The sequence below is a fragment of the Pezoporus wallicus genome, unplaced genomic scaffold (genome assembly GCF_028554395.1).
Source record: "Pezoporus wallicus isolate ANWC-B61680 ecotype Strahan unplaced genomic scaffold, APGP_CSIRO_Pwel_v1 contig_4901, whole genome shotgun sequence".
Classification (NCBI taxonomy): Eukaryota; Metazoa; Chordata; class Aves; order Psittaciformes; family Psittacidae; genus Pezoporus; species Pezoporus wallicus.
The window spans coordinates 844,925-861,958 of NW_026640354.1; positions in this window are offsets into that span (position 1 = coordinate 844,925).

The following is a 17,034-nucleotide window of genomic DNA, read 5'->3' on the forward strand; positions in this document are numbered from 1 at the left end:
AAATTTTATGCTGAACAGTTTTAGAAAAGAAAACCAACACTTTGGAGCAGAGAAACAACGTCTCTGCCACTGCACAGAACCTGTGAGAGGCAAATTTAAGATGTTCCATAGGAACTGAATGTTTATCAGCTTTAAAATTTTGGGTGCAGAATGGTGCATAATGTATATATGTATCCTGTGCCATTAATATATCAAAATAGTAAGAATCACGTTGTTATCTGTAGGCAATAAAGCAACCTATTCCCAATACTACTCACCTGAAAAGTCTGCAAAGAACCAGGTGTTCCCTAGCTCCTAAAGGATCACACTGAGGTCTGTGCTTCCTGTTTGCAACAGGCTGTATTTTGAGAGAGTTTATTACAGACAGGTAGCTGCACACAGCCATGTTAGGACCAGCCCTTTTTCAGGCCAAAAGTGTCTCGTGCAATGCAGAGCAGCAAGAAGGAAACACAGGTGCAGCTCAGTTGTTCCTTACTGAGTTAGCAGGCTCTGGCATGACTGGCATTAAGCCAGAGCTGCGAAGCTTAGCTCTGCAGAGCTGCTTAGGTGTCTCCACTGAGCTCCTCAGCATTTTCAAGCCTGGCAGTGCAGTGAATGGGTTAGTGGTTCCACACTATTAAGTGTTTTGCCCATGTTAAGTTTCCCTGCCTGCAGTATTCAAGAGCCCAACACCAGCAGCCAGGAGCTCCAGGATTCAGCTCTGGTCTGCCAAGAGTTTATTTGTTTGGGATATGGATGCAGGAAGCAAAATGCACGTTTCTGCCAGATTCAGCCTTAGTCTGGCCTGGTCAACGTGTTCCACTACCATCACCCAGGATAACTCAATCTCATAACATACTGGATAACAGAGAATTGACTATAGAGACATGAAGCTAATTTCTTGCTCTATGCTACTACTTGAAGGAGAGGAGAGCAGCAGTAGTTTAATTGATGATTGAATGATCTGGCACTGGAAAGTGCTTCTTGTGTCACTGATTCAAGCCCCCTGCTACTTCAGAAACCACTTCATCTAGTCCTGTTCGTAAGTCTATCCCAAATTGGTTAGGTTTCTAGTCCATACTACAACCCCAGGAAAGTAATTACACAGTAATATTGCTCTGATTATTTGAATTATTATGGCTTCCAGACCAAGCTCCTGGCTGGTTTATGCATGATAGTTCTTGTGCCAACATTGTTCTTTAGCTTAGATATCCCTTCCTTTTCCACATTATTTAATCTCCTGATGCATTCATATTCAACAATTTAAAGGAAAAACCAAACAACTCTTTTATCTACAGTTGTGTTTCTCTAAAGATATATGATACAGATCCCAATTCAAAGAAAAGCTGAGATAAGCTGATACTTTGGCATCAAGTTAAGAAAATTTTGTCAAGCTGGGACAAATAAGTAAAATATGTGGGCTGGCAAATACCTGTTATCTCCCAACCCATGCATATTATCCATCCTACTCATTGTTGCCATGATCCAAAGAGCAATATTTCAGTGCTCCTGAACACTGTAAAGTGCTGCCAGAAGAGAGGATCATGAAGAAGGCCCTGGAGCGCTTTTCTTTGTGACAGACAGAGGTGTGTTTAGGGTCCATCAGCACATCAAAATGGGACAGCTGTGGCCTGTATAAGATGAATATACCTGTAAGAACAAGCAAAATCTTATCAACTGGAAGCTATGACATTGTCTTGTCTTTTATTTTTCCCTTTTATTTTTGTGGGTGTGTGAAGTAGAGATCTCAGATGTAATGAGATACCTGCTAGACAGGCTCAATGGAGTTAACTGTGGAATTCACTACTGGACTGTTTCCATCTGTTTCAGTGGGGTTTGGATCATGCCCCAAAATTGCCTGACATGCCAGAGGGATGCAGGTTCTTGGCTCAATGGATAGAAGAAGTAAGATTTTTATTGAAGTATTGGCCAGCTGTCATCAAGGGAGAATTCCTCCACCTACTCCTCCAAAACCATGGTGTTCATATTCTTGAAAAGTTTTCTTTAATTTTTAGAATTTCTCATGGAATCTGTAGTTCTTTGGGGTGTTTTATGTTTTCCTCAAAACTTGACCCAATATGTCAGTCAGTAGAGAAATCATTATTTTTAAGCTGATGGCACTTGGGTTGGAAGGTCACATTATGTGGATTTTCCTTACCATTTGGGGTTAAAACAAACAAGCCAAATAAACCTTCAAGCAGGACAAGGCATCCTGGGGTAGAAGCAACCAGCTGGTCAAGCTATTCTACTTTTGAAAAATCTTCTCCAGTTTGCAAGCTTTGCAAGAGTTTAAATTGAAGCCAGGGAAGACAGAAGCTCAGAACTGCTACATCGTGATCCTTCAGCCATCTGATCTATGTTAAAATAGAGATTCCGAGAATGCCCAATTTGATTCAAAGACCAAAGTGCAAATCTTGAAGTTTTCCTAATGAGTGCCTAACCTTTTATTTCAGGAGTGAAGTATAACTTGACTCCTTTACACAAGAATGCTTTTTATATTAGCTAATTGCCTGTGTTGGGAAAATGTGCTGATACAGGGTTTTTTTTTCTTTTTTTGTTCTTACAACAAAGTTTTGTTCTGTAAGGACTTTTTGTGATCTGACACACATGCAAGCAGAATGTATGGGCTGCTCACAGCAAGATCTGTAAACTGTATCCAGTTCCTACTTTTGTTTAAACTGGCATAGAATCAGCATCAGCAGAAGTACATTATATTCTGCTTTACAAGCTAAATTTTACTTATTGGTTTAAGAAAAATGGCCATGCTATAAAAAAATGTATTAACTATCTTAGCTCATATTGTGTACAGAAGCTTGAATAGTCTTTGCCACTGACACAGAATGTCAGAAATTAGAAACAGATGGTAATTATTGGGATCAACGATGAGGTTTCAGAGGAGAATGGATGCAATACATTCCAGAGCATATAGAGTACTTTTTTCCACGAAGATTAATGACTGTTATAAAGGCATTGTGTTCACTGAACTCACATATCACCGACTTACCTAGAAAGTGAAGCAATCCATTTTTACAGGCTGACATAATTTGGAAGTTTGTGAAAGGTTCAGTGTGACTGATAGGAACCTCAGAATATAGTAGATACTTTCTTCCACATTTTTTTTTGTAATGTTGTGGCTCTTGCTTTTATCTACTTCCCCATTTTTCCCTGCCTTCATTCATCATTCACATATATATATTTTTTTGCCTATTGTGCTTGATATAAATGAAAATATATTATCTTATCACAGTATCAAAAACCATAAATTCCATACTTTCAAATAAGAGATCTGCTAATCATAAGGCAGAATTGCTGTCTGTGTGGTTTTAACCATTTGGCAAAGGACCAGCACTTAAATCTTGCTTTTGACATTTTGATCCAAAAATCCAATGTCCTGGGTTTTTAAATCCAAAAGCACACAATGCCAATTTATTTAATTTATCCATATAATCTTGCAGAGATGTAAAATTACAGTGTATAGGGAAAAGATTATCATTCTACAGATGGTGGTAACATAGTTTAATTTTCAGAAAACCTGTTTTCTGTTGAATTTTTATTGTGCTGTTCATTTTCTCATAATATTAGAATAGATAATTTGCCAATAAAATGTTGCATGAAGAAACCAGATTTTATGACAGGACCTCATAGCAAATGGATGTGTTAAGAACTGGGATATTCAATTAAATTATCTGAAGCAAAAATTATTCAGGTTCAGATTTTGAAATATTTCAAACCTTTCATAATTAGGGAAAGGATGTTCTCTAATGTCTAAATTTAATATAACAAATTTCATCACGGGCTGTTTTTCAGAAGTGCTTGATCTAGAAGTCTGCATATGGAAGTGGAAAGAATAACACACAATTTTAACCACATCTCTGCTGTGTTCTGATTCAATGACCTAACAGTATTGGCTTTGAAAAATCTTTCAAATAGTAAATAGTAGGCCCTTAAGTATATTTCAGTGGCTTGTGTGGCAGATCTCCAGGGCTCAGTTATCTAAGATGTATCATCGCAAACCATTTGCTTTATTTCTGTGGGAGTACACAGTAAAAAGAAGAAGGCTAAATGAACAAACAGATCCTTCTCCAGAGGCAGATATATTGCCATCATTCCTGGCATTGAACAAGCTGACAGTCACAGTGGTAAATATCTGAATTACCATGCCAACATCTGCTCCACCAGTAATGCAGAAAAATGCTTTCTGAACAGAGAGACACCAATGTCAACAGGAAACCATCTATTCTATTCATACTTGTGAGAAGACAGAGGGAGATCTAGAGCCAGAAAAGGATTTCATGACAAAACCACTGAACCATTCTATTGACAGCTGTGTTCCCTGAAAATCTCTTAGGACTGAAAACCAGCTTGCACAGGCCACTCTTGATTCTCACCATTCCTGCTTCCCCAGTTTGTAAAACCAGGGCGTTGTATGATTATATTTGCTTTGACTGCCCAGCCCTTCATCTCAGAAACCTCAACACCAGCAGGTTGTTAAAGCTTTGTTTGCTGCAGGGGAGTCAGGGGGCTGAGCACCACACTTAGGCCTGTTGATTTGCTGGCCATTGCCTCCCCCTGGTTCCCTGCCACCATATCCTCCTTTGTCCTGGACATTGAAGAATTTTCCTTGGCAGAGGTGGGGAGGAAGTCCAGTACGTACACATTGTACCAAGAACATACTTTGGACAGTGTGTATGCAGGAATCAAAACCCCAGTTACGTTAAGCCAGAAAACATGAAATTACTTATTCTGGATTAGATATCAGTTAATGTTGACACTAGAGAAGTTAAATGGTGTTACTTTAAGGCACACCTACTAATACAATTCTATTGATGTTTTGCCAGGGGAGGTTATTAGTTTACTTGTACTTATTTCCATATTATCTTTAAAATAACTTCATTCAGGAACACCATTAATAGTTGTTCAGATTAAAAAAAGGTGAAAAAAGAAATATCCTTGAGAAGTGTGTCTGTGTACATACTAGCTCTGTGTATATGCAAAATACTAGGCATCTTTTTGCATACAAATCTACAGCTACATTATTTAGAAAGAGAAAAAGTTGCTGCAGTGAGGAACAGTATTGTTTCTCATCTACACCTCCTTGACAGTTAAATTATATCTCCAGAATTTTCTTAATTTTTATTTAAATCCATAATTATTTATCAAAATACATTTTTGATTAAAGGAACTAATTAAAGGAACTGGGATGTGTTTGCATTTTGCAGCTACCATTATTGGCTCAGTAGCTTATGCCCAAATCTGATATGTAGGGGTGAAAAATGTATAAGTACATTTGTTACAGTTTTGTAACATAAATGCACAATATAATTACTGGATTAGTCACAAAGCTAAATGTGTACAAATGCTTTCATGGATTGCATATTTATAAATGCCAAAGATTACATTATGCTTCCCCATCTTATTGCTTAGTTCCTGTTGCATTTTTCATTCATATTCACCATATGTTCAATAACAGTCCTTCACAAAATGCTTTTTGTCCTTCATTTAAATTTTAGATATTCTCTTCAGAAGATGCCATCTTGTGGTGCTTTTTTTTCAGGCAGAAAGGAACTTCTACAGAATCCTCTTACATTCTACAGTGTTCAGCAAAAGCATTTTCAAAAATACAGAATTCACAGTCACTTCTACTCAGTTCAGTTAGATGTTTTATACACACAGATGCTCATAGACATTTCTCAGCCAAAGGGAGCGTTTTTGAAAAATAAAATAAAGGCTTTTCTCTGTGCATCTTTGTGGATTTCAGATGTCTGCAAGACTTTGATTCCCTTACTTGTATTGTTTTCTTAGTTTACTAAAAGGTCATTTGGCTTGACAGACGATGTTTCTACTACTGATCATTCACATGAACAAAAAAGAAGGGCCTCTTGGCCTCTGTAAAAACTTCTCACATCATTTAGCTATGATCCAAAAAGTTCTTTCCCAGAGGACTTCTCCAAAATGCATGTATTTCCATTACTTTAAAAAATTTATGAATACAATGTGTAATAGAGAAGATAATAAATACTCTTGTTTCATCTTTAATATTGAAATAGAAGAACAGGGTTCTTTGTTCACATTGAAAATTCCTACCAAAATGTGCCTGAGAGTGGAGCATCCATAATTACTATGTACTTTGAGCTGAAAAAATATTTCTGCATCCAAATACTGCTTGGGATTTATTTGGGCATTTGGGAAGTCAGAGCTGGATTCCTGTCTTCTACTTTGCCTTTTCCAAAATCTCAAGTGTGAGTCCCTTCAAACTTCAGGGAGGTTCCAATTTTGAGCCAAGTTTCCTGGTCAAATTTGTGCACTTAAGGGTAAAGGCCAAGACTGGATGTAAATGCTGTATGGTTTAAACACCCTGATGGGACCCACCAAAACATTTTATTGCTCTAGAGGCTGTCCTGTAGGGGAGGTTTGCTGTCATAGCCAGACCTTCATTTTCACTATCCCTCAGACTGCTGTTTTCCTTCTGCTCCTGGGATTCATGCCTTCTCCTGCTTCTTGTCATAATTGAGAAACAACAAGCAAATAAAAAAAGCTGGGGAAGACATCACATCTGTAATTAAAAGCCAAAACAAAATGAAGTAAAGACATCAAGTTTGCTCATATGGCTATTGACCTGAGTATGTTGCTGGTGGTGCTGAGACAATCCCAGTCTCATTTCAGCAGTGATTTTATTTGCTCTACTACAAGGACTCCACAGCTGTATGATGAAACTGATAGTGCACTTTAATATGTAAATAGGCCTGGAAGACGTTGTAGACTTGGACCATTTTGATTGTGGGAGCCAGACTGACATAAGAGCTCAGCATGGGCTCCCAGCCATGGTGCTGCTTCAGTGGAGAGGCTGGGACATGCTCTGATAGAAGAAGCATGGTCTGGGGGCACTGGCAACACTCTGCTCTAATATGTGCTATGATAACTTTTGCAACTCTCACAAGGAAATGAGAGAGGTATTTAAACATTCACCTGTGTGAAGGGGTAATGCAGGTGCTGTGTGTTTCTGCCTTGGAAAAGAGGGTACTGTTCTTGGATGTCACAATGGTTCTGTCTGGACATTTCAAAGGTTTGGGTTTCAGAGTGTTGTAGTCGTCCAATCCATGTAATGTGATTTACGCAACTGGATTGCCAACACAAACAGGCACATTCTAACCTGAAAAGAAAAGGAGATGGAAGATATCAGACATAATTAAAACATGTTTGCAGATGCATTTACAGCTTTTCCTTTTACTCTAGCTGATACTGATACTATCTACTGATACTATCAACTCTCCTACTGAGTTGGTCAAGACACTTTTGTAATACATAACAATCTTACAGAAATGACAATCAGTAAAGCACAATTGCTATTCATATCCTTAATGCTTTTGGATTCAGGTGACAATGAACTGATCTTTATCATCCCCTGATCTTCCAAATTTTCCCCAGCAAGGGGTGCTTTGCTATTACCTACCATTGCAAAACAGCACTTTGGAGGATCTCAGTTTTGCTGAACTTGGAGACAGGAAAGTTCCTGAACCCTGCCTCTCAGTCAGCTTACTGTGTTATCTGAAAGATCCTTCCCAGCAGTGAGAGCAAATTAAATTTTGGTGACAATAAAGTTTGTTGATCTTGCATAACCATGGTATGCAAATGGTAGGCACAGGCAACGGGCAATATTCCCTTCAAGGGGAAGGCAGGATCAAAGCCCAGGGCTCTGGGAGCATGTAACTCCTCCTGAGAAGAGCCAGAAATCACAGCACCAGCAGGACACAGGCTTCTAGGGTATGTGGCCTCTGACAACTGCTGATAGTCTGTACTTGGTTGTATGCCCTAGAGACCCAAGCCTAGAAAGATTTCTAAAGTCAGAAAGAATTTTGAAGGGAAAAGCCTGGCAAGCTGGAGGCACACAACTGTTGTTCCAGTCTGCAGGAAAAGAAGAGAAATATACTTTAACAAAAGGTAGTGAAGGCCCAGCTTTGAAAAGACCTGTGCAATTCAGTGCTATAGGTATGGAGGCCTCATGTGCTTTAATTAAGTTAGATTCAAAATCTAATTTAATTAAAACATATTAGAGCATAATTTTGGACCTATTTTACCAGAAAAAAAAGAGAGAGACCAATTGTCTAGATGATAGGAAAACTTTTGAAAGGAAAGATGAACAAGTATTAGTGATAACAGACTGATGTCCAGGGTTGTGTCTGGAATATTCCTATAAAAGATATGTATGGTAGGTTTGGTAAGAGGATACTCTACACAGTCTATGTCACAGCTTATGTGGATGTGTCAAAGCAGTATATGACAGCTAAGGATGAGTCCAGACCACATCTTGGAAAACAGAAGCTAAATTTATTTGTAGAGTCTTGACTCAATTACACTAATGAGTTCAATAGAAGTAGTGAAAAGGAGGATTCAGGCTGTATCCTCTCTGGGGTATCATATCCTGGCTCCTCTTTTGTGGAGATAATTAGTCCCAATGGTAAGTCAAAACTCATCATGGACAGCATGGATAAAGTTCTAATGTCTCAGCTCAGAAAAACTCTTCAGCACATGCTTACCTTTATTCACGTTAGCATCATTTCCAAGGACCAACACTCAGGTATTAGAAATAAAGCCTATAATTCGACATTTGGTAGTATCAGTTCCTATCTTCTTACTGTACAGTCTAATAAAAAGTTATTCAGTCCTGAAGGGCAGCAAGAAGGAGGTCTGTTAAATTAATGTTGGCTTTACTTTCCTACTTGAAGAAACTAGGAAGGCTTAGCAAGGCACAGCCTCAGTGATTATTTTATTTACAGTCGGATCCATGGGATTACGGGACCAGCTTTAACAAGCTGGTAGTCTTTCCTAACCAGTTTGCATCAGAACTTCAGCACATCCCTGGTGACCAAATTCAGAGAACTGCAATCATGAAGTCATCCCTTTCATTAATTTGTAAAGCCAAATATACTAAACAAGCCAGTCTCCGAAGTTGTGTGAATGGAGGTTCATTCTTAACAGAAACTTATTTTCTCTGCCATGGGATCACCTGTATTTATAATTTTAGAGGCTCTTTCTGGGGATTTAAAATAACCACTTTTCAGTCTGAAGCTGTAGATATGTCCTATATTAGGAACCCTCAGTTTCATTATAAATTTCCCTTTATATCTAACAATGGATTATAGAAAAAAAAAGCCAATTACACTCACAAATAAAACTGCTGTTGCTAAGATTACATCCTTCAAAGTTTACGGGTCTTTACAGCAGACTCTTCTGGATTCAGACAGGACAGATGATTAAGGGTAGTCCAAACTATGATCAGACTCTTTATGCTTTTGTCTATAACATGAGATGTTTGCATCCATACTCCCAAGAATGCTTCCCTTTGGGAAAGTCCGGGTTTAGGATTGTGTCTTATTTCTGTGATAGACTAAGATTCTGGTTTTTAAGAGGCCCTTCTCCCTCTTTTTTTTTTCCATACCACAGTTTCTGTGTTAAAGAAATGAAAGTGAATGGCTCAGAAAGGATCATGGCATTTTCATAACAAGGACGTGATCTGAAAACTTATTCAGAAGTGCACTGCAGCATGCATAAGAAAACAATCCTAGAATTTAAGATAAACACTACCTGTGAGACTTGGCTTTTCTGCAATCACCAACTGCATCAGAAACATGATGATGGTCATTGCTTGAAAGTGACGTAATTCCAGTGAGTTCAAGAATCCTGACTGCATTTATTGGTGTGCTTATTTATTTGGCTTTGCCTGCCTCTTCTTTTTTTCCTTAGCAAATTCCCAGTTCTTCTGGCATCACTCACTAGTGTCAGATATATTTGGTCTTCATTGGTTTAATTAAAACCTCAGCAGCTGACATAACTAGTATTATTGGTCCTCTCCCATAATCTGCTTACTTTTCAGTCTATATTTTGCTAGGCATAGTTGTTATCTTGAAGTGTAAATGAATTTCTTTCTGACACAAACTGAGCTTTTTGCTACAAGCTGGATTCCTTTTAGGTATATAAGCAGCTACATTCTTTTCAAAACAAAAGCTGCACTTATACCAGAAAAATAGCTAATTTTGAGCTAGAAAGAATTATAAACAACCAAAAATCTGAGAAATTGTCCTTCTCAACTATATTCTTAAAACTTATTTGAAAGGAATACAGTTCTTAGTAGATACAGCTAGGACACCAAAAGCAACTTAAAACTTTCTGTAAGAGATATTGAATTTCTTTTTTTTTTGTTCTAAACCAAATTTTCTTTTTTGTATCTTTCAAAACTCATATCTGATTCCCTTACTTTTTAGGTATCCCTAAGCCATAATGAATCTTTCCAAATGATATTTTAACATCCTGCTAAAGGCTCAGTGTTGATGATACTTATGTCAAAAATTGTGACTATCTGAAATGGAGAAGGTCATGTTCTTCATTCCCTTCTCAAAGTTAAACACTTTTCTACACTAAGTCTCTTAGCACTTTATTCATCTTAGTTTTAAACTGCTGAATAACGGAGCTTTCACTGCTTCCTCTGGGCAACTGAGTGCTGAAAATAATATAAAAGTCTCCAATCATTGCATTTGTGAAGCATTTATGACATACTGTAGGGAAGCATTACTGCTGTCATTTGACTATGTTTTATTTTTCCTCTTGAATAGTTCTTGCAGAGTTATTTGTCCTGAGCACAGAACATATCCCTATGGCTGTGACATACATAGTAATGCCGGGTGACAAATATCTTGCCATATGCCAAAATGTGTTTTCTCCATGGTTAGCTGGGAGCAGAGAAAGCAGGTTTCAGAGCATTCTCCTATTGTTGTGATCACAACACACAAAGACTGCAAAAATAAATTCCATATTGGCTAACTAACTGGCAAAAGGGTGATGAGTACCTACCCTTGCTTGGAGAAGGTGCATGGTAAATGGACTCAGAAGCCTGAGGTCTATGTAAAAGGCAGTTTTTCTTAATCAAGGAACTGCAAACTGGAAAAAGTATAGAGGGCAAACCACAGACAATGTTGGGTTCCAATTCTTCTGGACTAGCTAAAAAAGGCATCCAGCACCTCTTCTGCTGCTGGGACTTCAAAGAGAGGATCATGTAATGAGGGCTTTTTTAGTGAACCTTATGGGTGAACCCACAAAATTGACTACTTGTCAACAAATGTTTAGGCTGATGTTTCATCAGTGTTGAATATCTCATCCATTTCTTAACAGAGCTTTTTATTTAAAGGAAGTTACAGGTGCAATAGCACTTATCTCAAACTTCTACAAGGAAATTGTTATAGCATTGCATGGTACTGACTGCCACAAATCAACAATTTATTCAGGTTTTAATCAAACTTCAGTCTAGAAGTGGGAAAGCTGTTGAATTCCATATTGGTGTGAGTAAGGGCAGAAAGCTCCACTTCTTAGAGGGACATGGATGAAGGCAGAAGGCAAATCTGTAAAGTGCGACTTTCTGTCATCTTTACGGTAACAGAAGAGCTTGGATGCTTTACATAGTCAAAAGTATTGGATAGACACAACGATTATGTCAATAGCAGTAAATTAAATTTTCTTGGGATTGTTCTTTTGGCAATGAGGCCAGCTGGCATTCAGTAGCCTGTGTCCAAAACTGCCTATGAGAAATTATGGAGCCGGACACAAAAAACCTGTTTGGAATGATCCTTGGTCTGTCTAGTCCCTGAGCCTCACCAGGAGCTGTCAGAAAGTGAGTTAGCTGTTATGGGCTAAAAATGCACCATGGACATTTCTAACAGCTTAGCTATATAGACAATCCAGTTTCAGTAACTGGGCGTGTTTCCTAGCACTCTTTATGTAACTGTACATATACTATCATCTATTAAAAACTTCTGTGGTCTAAACAATTACAAATAATAATCATAGTGCCACTTCAATATTTGAGCTTTTTTAAGGTTTTAAAGATGGACATTGTCTTAAGGGCTGTGATGACAGCTTTGTTTTAAAGTTTGAAATTAAAGAAAAAAAAGTTTTGCATTTTTAGAAAATGATGCATCCAGTTAAAATTTCATTAGATTCCATGTCAGAGGAGTCCTCAGAGGGCAAAAGCAAGTCATCTGCTCAAAATTCTTGTGCAATAGGTTTAAGGAAAATCTTCATTCCTTCATTAAATTGACAAAATTTTTTCTAGTCCTCTTTTGCTTCTATTTTGCATTTAAATATTTTACATTTATAACATACATTTTTTAGTTCCCTGCCTCATGATGCACAGAGGAAGTTCTGACACTTTCTGTCTGTTAATTCAATTAACCCCTGTTTCATTCCTGTTTTCAATATTGTTTTTGCCTGTTTTATGAGGCTGAGGCTAGGTGTTGGGCAAGCGTAAGAGAAACATACAAAAAGCATTCTGGCCACCTAGCTTGTTTCAAGCAAAAGAACATGTGAATGTATTTTGCAACTGCTAAGTCAGCTGTTTCCCCAGTGAAGTTATTATTATCCATAGCTCAATAAAAGACCTTGCTAAGAATTTTGGAAAAGCTTGTTATTCTGTATTGTTTATTACATTAACTCTTCTACATATCAATGAAATTATTTTTACCTGAAAAAGATGACTGAAAATATACAAGATACTGAATGCCAATATGTCAATGAGAATTCTAATTATGTAACTTGATTTTTTTTTTTCAACCCAAAAAACTGTTGCATCACACTTTGCTACTTATTATGCATTCTACTGTAATTCTGATAGGAAATCAAAAGATAAAGCATGAAAAAAAAATACAGTGATAACTCATTACACACAGCCTTCAGTGAACTGCATTCTTGCATAGTCATTCTCATCAACCTTAAGTCACCTAACTGGCTCTGCTTGATGAGTTAGCAAGATAAAATCTATTTTAATAAAAGTAATAGAGTAAATCTTATATGACTGTTGTAGCTTAGTCTAAGAATGATTGTTTCCTAAATTACTATAGTAGCATATAATTGCTCCTCTTGTGATTCATGTGGGTTTGAGAGAAGGAGGAATAATGACACAGTGGGGGAAGAAAATGCAAAGGAACAGTGAGATGAATACTGCAAATGCAGCCATAAAAGAAGCTCAATGAGCGTCTTCTGAGCCAATTTTATTTAAAAACTCTTGGAAAAGTTAACAAAGATGCTGCTCCTTGCTTGTCCAGTTCCTACTGCATTTGCAGAATCTGAATTTCATCAAATGTTTGTAAGATATGGTATCACATATAATGTGGAATACAGATGTCTCCTTACTGAGAAAAACTGAATCCATTGTTTCAAACAAAAATACATTTAAATGTTTTTGCTTCATCTTTTATGCTTATGCTACACGTTAGTTTTAAACATTCCAGATAGCAAGTTAGAAGAGACATCTGAGAGCCACAACTACTCAGATCAAATTGCCATCTCCCTCCAACTGCACAAGGCACCAATCATTTGTTGTAAAACTTTGACACTTCCATTTTGCTTTGTCTTTAGGTCTTCTGGTTTTTAACAGGAAATGCATAAAATCAAAGCTTGGTAAGAAATAGTGAAACATTCATACAGCTGCAGACTCACCCAAGAAGGTTGCCAGGGAGCATGATATTGCTACAGCCTAAGAAGATGTTCAAGCAAATCCAAGAAGTAATTTCATCTCTCAAGTTCAGCTGGAAAAAAAACCCAGATATTTCAGGTATACCCTAGAGATACTGCTTAAGATAGAGCAGCGCATCCCAGTGGTAGGATAGAAAAGTCTCACAGGAGAGCAAGGTCTGTCTTTCAGAACTTATCTTAATATATTGAAAGGAGAGCTCTTTTGGATAGAAGTGGAATCTCTACTATTTTTGCAAGGTAGGCACTTCCTTTTGCTAATAATACCTCCTAATTTATGACTGACTCTGACGGGCATGATTATGTGCATTTAAACACGTGAAAAAAAAAGGCTATGGTAAGTGAATATTAACTCTCAAATCCCCGTTATTAGGTTAAATATGGTCTAAATTGCAAGATTTGAAATAGCAATCAAGCATAATATGCTTTGAAAATGTTCATTTGACAAACCGCATAACTATAATACACTTCGCTACACCTTATTAAATATGTCATGAACATAACTTATGCATGTTCCACAAATGCTTGCTCTGCTTCAGGACCTGGCCAAAGGCCAGAAGAAGACAAACAAAAATGACAAAGCAGATTAATGAGACATTTTAAAATGTCAGAGTAGTTTCAGTGGATTTGAATTCTGCTGAAAGCTAGTATTTAAACTTATTTTTTTCTTAGGGATCCTACATTAATTTCTCAAGATTTTTATCTCTGTCTCAAATTCTGAAAGGTTTCTGACACATGTGACAGCAAAATCAGAAAGGTTATATACAGATTGACTGGAAGTGGGTGAGATAATGAAATTGTGTAAACCCTTGCAGATTTCTGATACGAAGACATGATATTAACAGATTAATTTCTCTCTCATCTAAGAAGACAGAATTTGATAACATCACTACTGTAGTATTTTTGTATTTAGAATTTTCTCATAATTTTATTTCTTATGTATTTTTATCTTATGTTTAACTTTTCTACTTTTTACTCTGAGTTCTTGCCAAACTGGAACTCTGATTTGTGAGATTTATTTAGAGATACAGGGATTTCTTCATTACATCAGCTGCTTAAATAAAGAAAGAGTGACTTCCTACGAGGTACGCTTTTAGCTCAAACAGAATTTCTGGTCTTAATACAGAAACACTAGGAAGAATCATTTGATCTATTTTATTGCCTTAAAAAAATTACGAATCTGTAAGACACCATCTTTCTTTATCTTAGGGTTAAATTCTACAGATCCTATGGGAAGTTTTGAAACAGATGAGTACAAAAGCTGTTTATTTCATTCTCCTTAGGAAAAAGTGGGAACAGAAAGAAGATTGAGAAAGTACGGGACTCCTTATGTGACTAGCTGCTTCTCAGTGGGATTTAGGACTTTAGAATTTTGCTTTTGATTTCATACACCAGTATTGATGAATATTAACATGAAACAATAGTGGTAGCTATTGTACAATTTTTTACCAAAAATTGGAACTAAATCTTTCTAAAGATTACATTTGCCAACTGCTTTGGCCACAAAGTACTTCAGAGACAAAGTCTTTGTTTCACTGAACTGGTGAGGAAACCCTAGTGCAGAATAGTGAAAAAACTTGCCAGAAGTACCACTTAAACTACTGTTGAATATCCTCTTCTTTGGTTTGGGAATACTAAAGTATAGAACGAGGAAAATATTTGTTTCTTTTCATAATGAATGCCAAGTCTTCTATCTATGGTGTTGCTATTCATCCAGTTGCTAGTAAAGAGTATCTGGTCCTATAGTAATTTTAAACTAGTTTAATATTTGTCTTTTCTTATAAAGCCATCAAATGAGTATATTCAGGGCTAATTCAAGGCCTGATTCAAATTCCACTGAAGCCACAGACAATTTCTTACTGACTTTGATGAATTTCAGACCTGATCTGTAGAGAAATCCATGTATTAATTGTGGCACTATAGAAAAGAGCATTTTTTGTGATTGTTCAAAAAATGCTATCTGGGGTGAAAATGCACCAGTAGAACTGGGAGCTGTAAGCTACTTATTTCTGATAAAATGTCATGGTCTTCACATATCCAAAAATATTGCTGGTGTTAAACAGTTCCTGCTGACAACCTTCTCTGTTAATTGGTCTAGAAAAAAATAATCAAGACAAATCAAGGCAAACCCAAGTAAGTGTCACAATCCCTTCTCTGAGTGAAGTGCATTTTGAAAGCATGAAATCATCATCCTCTTTGCCTATTCTCTTTTCATTGCTGATCAAGAAGGATATATAGGGAAACAGTTCATAGAAAAGTACATGAAAATATATTTACGTGTCAGGAAGGAGTGAATTTAAAAGGGAAGAGCAATACAACAGAATAGCTAACAATAGGTAAGAGAACATGACAGCAACATGAATAAATATCAAGGACAGAGGGCAATAAATATCAAGGCCAAGACAGCATCATGGCTATGGATAAAGACCAGTGGGGATAAGAGAAACAAAGGGACAGTATAGAGCAATTATCAACCTATGGGGCCCTCTTCATTGTGTTATGAACATCTAATATGGTATCACTGAGAACATCTGATAGTAGACTTGCCAGCATGCTAATTGCCTAATCTTGATTCTCAGCTGCAACTGGGAGAGTTCTGTTGGAGTCAGTGCAGCTATAATGATCATATGGATAAACTTCAGTGTCAATAAATGGTTTGGTTGATTTAATAGGGCTGAGCAATACCACAAAATATTCTCCAGAATTAGTTTAAAAATCCCTGAGTTCACTTTGGCTGCATTTCTCCCCCTTCCTCATTCCTTTTCTTGGAGATAGTATATTTATGAAGGGAGGGGTCCCACTGCACCAACCAAAGAGAAGGAAGACTTATGGAGAAGTACAGGTTTCTGGACCATGGGGAACTGCATTCCTCTATATTCCAGTAATTACTTAACCCCTGAACTTAATAACCATTTATTCTGGAAGCAGTACTCATGGAAACAGAAAATTTCAAATTATTATTTTGAAGTTGCTACTTGATATGAATTTTGAGAAAATAAATATACTTATCAGCTGCTCTAGAATGACATTCTTCCAGTTGAAGAAAATCTGTACTGTGTAAGACGTGTGGCTAATTAAAATTCATCATCATTCAAATTTGTTGAAAACCAACCCGATATACACAGAAATTACACCTGACACCTACATTAAAAAAAATAAACCCCAAACCCAGCAATATTATAAAAAAAAAAAAAAAACACAAACGCAAAACACACCAAACTGCCACCAAAACCCAGACTGCTAAAGCCTCAGTTTTTCAGTGAAATCAGAAGACTGTGCTAAAGCAGCTTCATGAGTATCAGCTTCACTAGGCAGTTAGGAAGAAGCTCCTAACTTTGGGGAGGTTTGGGCAGCTTAGCTACTTGGAGTGCCTAAATCCAAGTTTCAGAAGCCAGCCCAGGGTCCACTTCTGCATTTAGAACAGGGCAACACCAGAAGTAGCAGCTGACTTTCTCAGGATTTCCAGGTCTCTGTTGATGAGCCAAATGATGAGCCAGGAGCCAACCCCTACTTAGTGCCTCAAACTACAGCACACACATA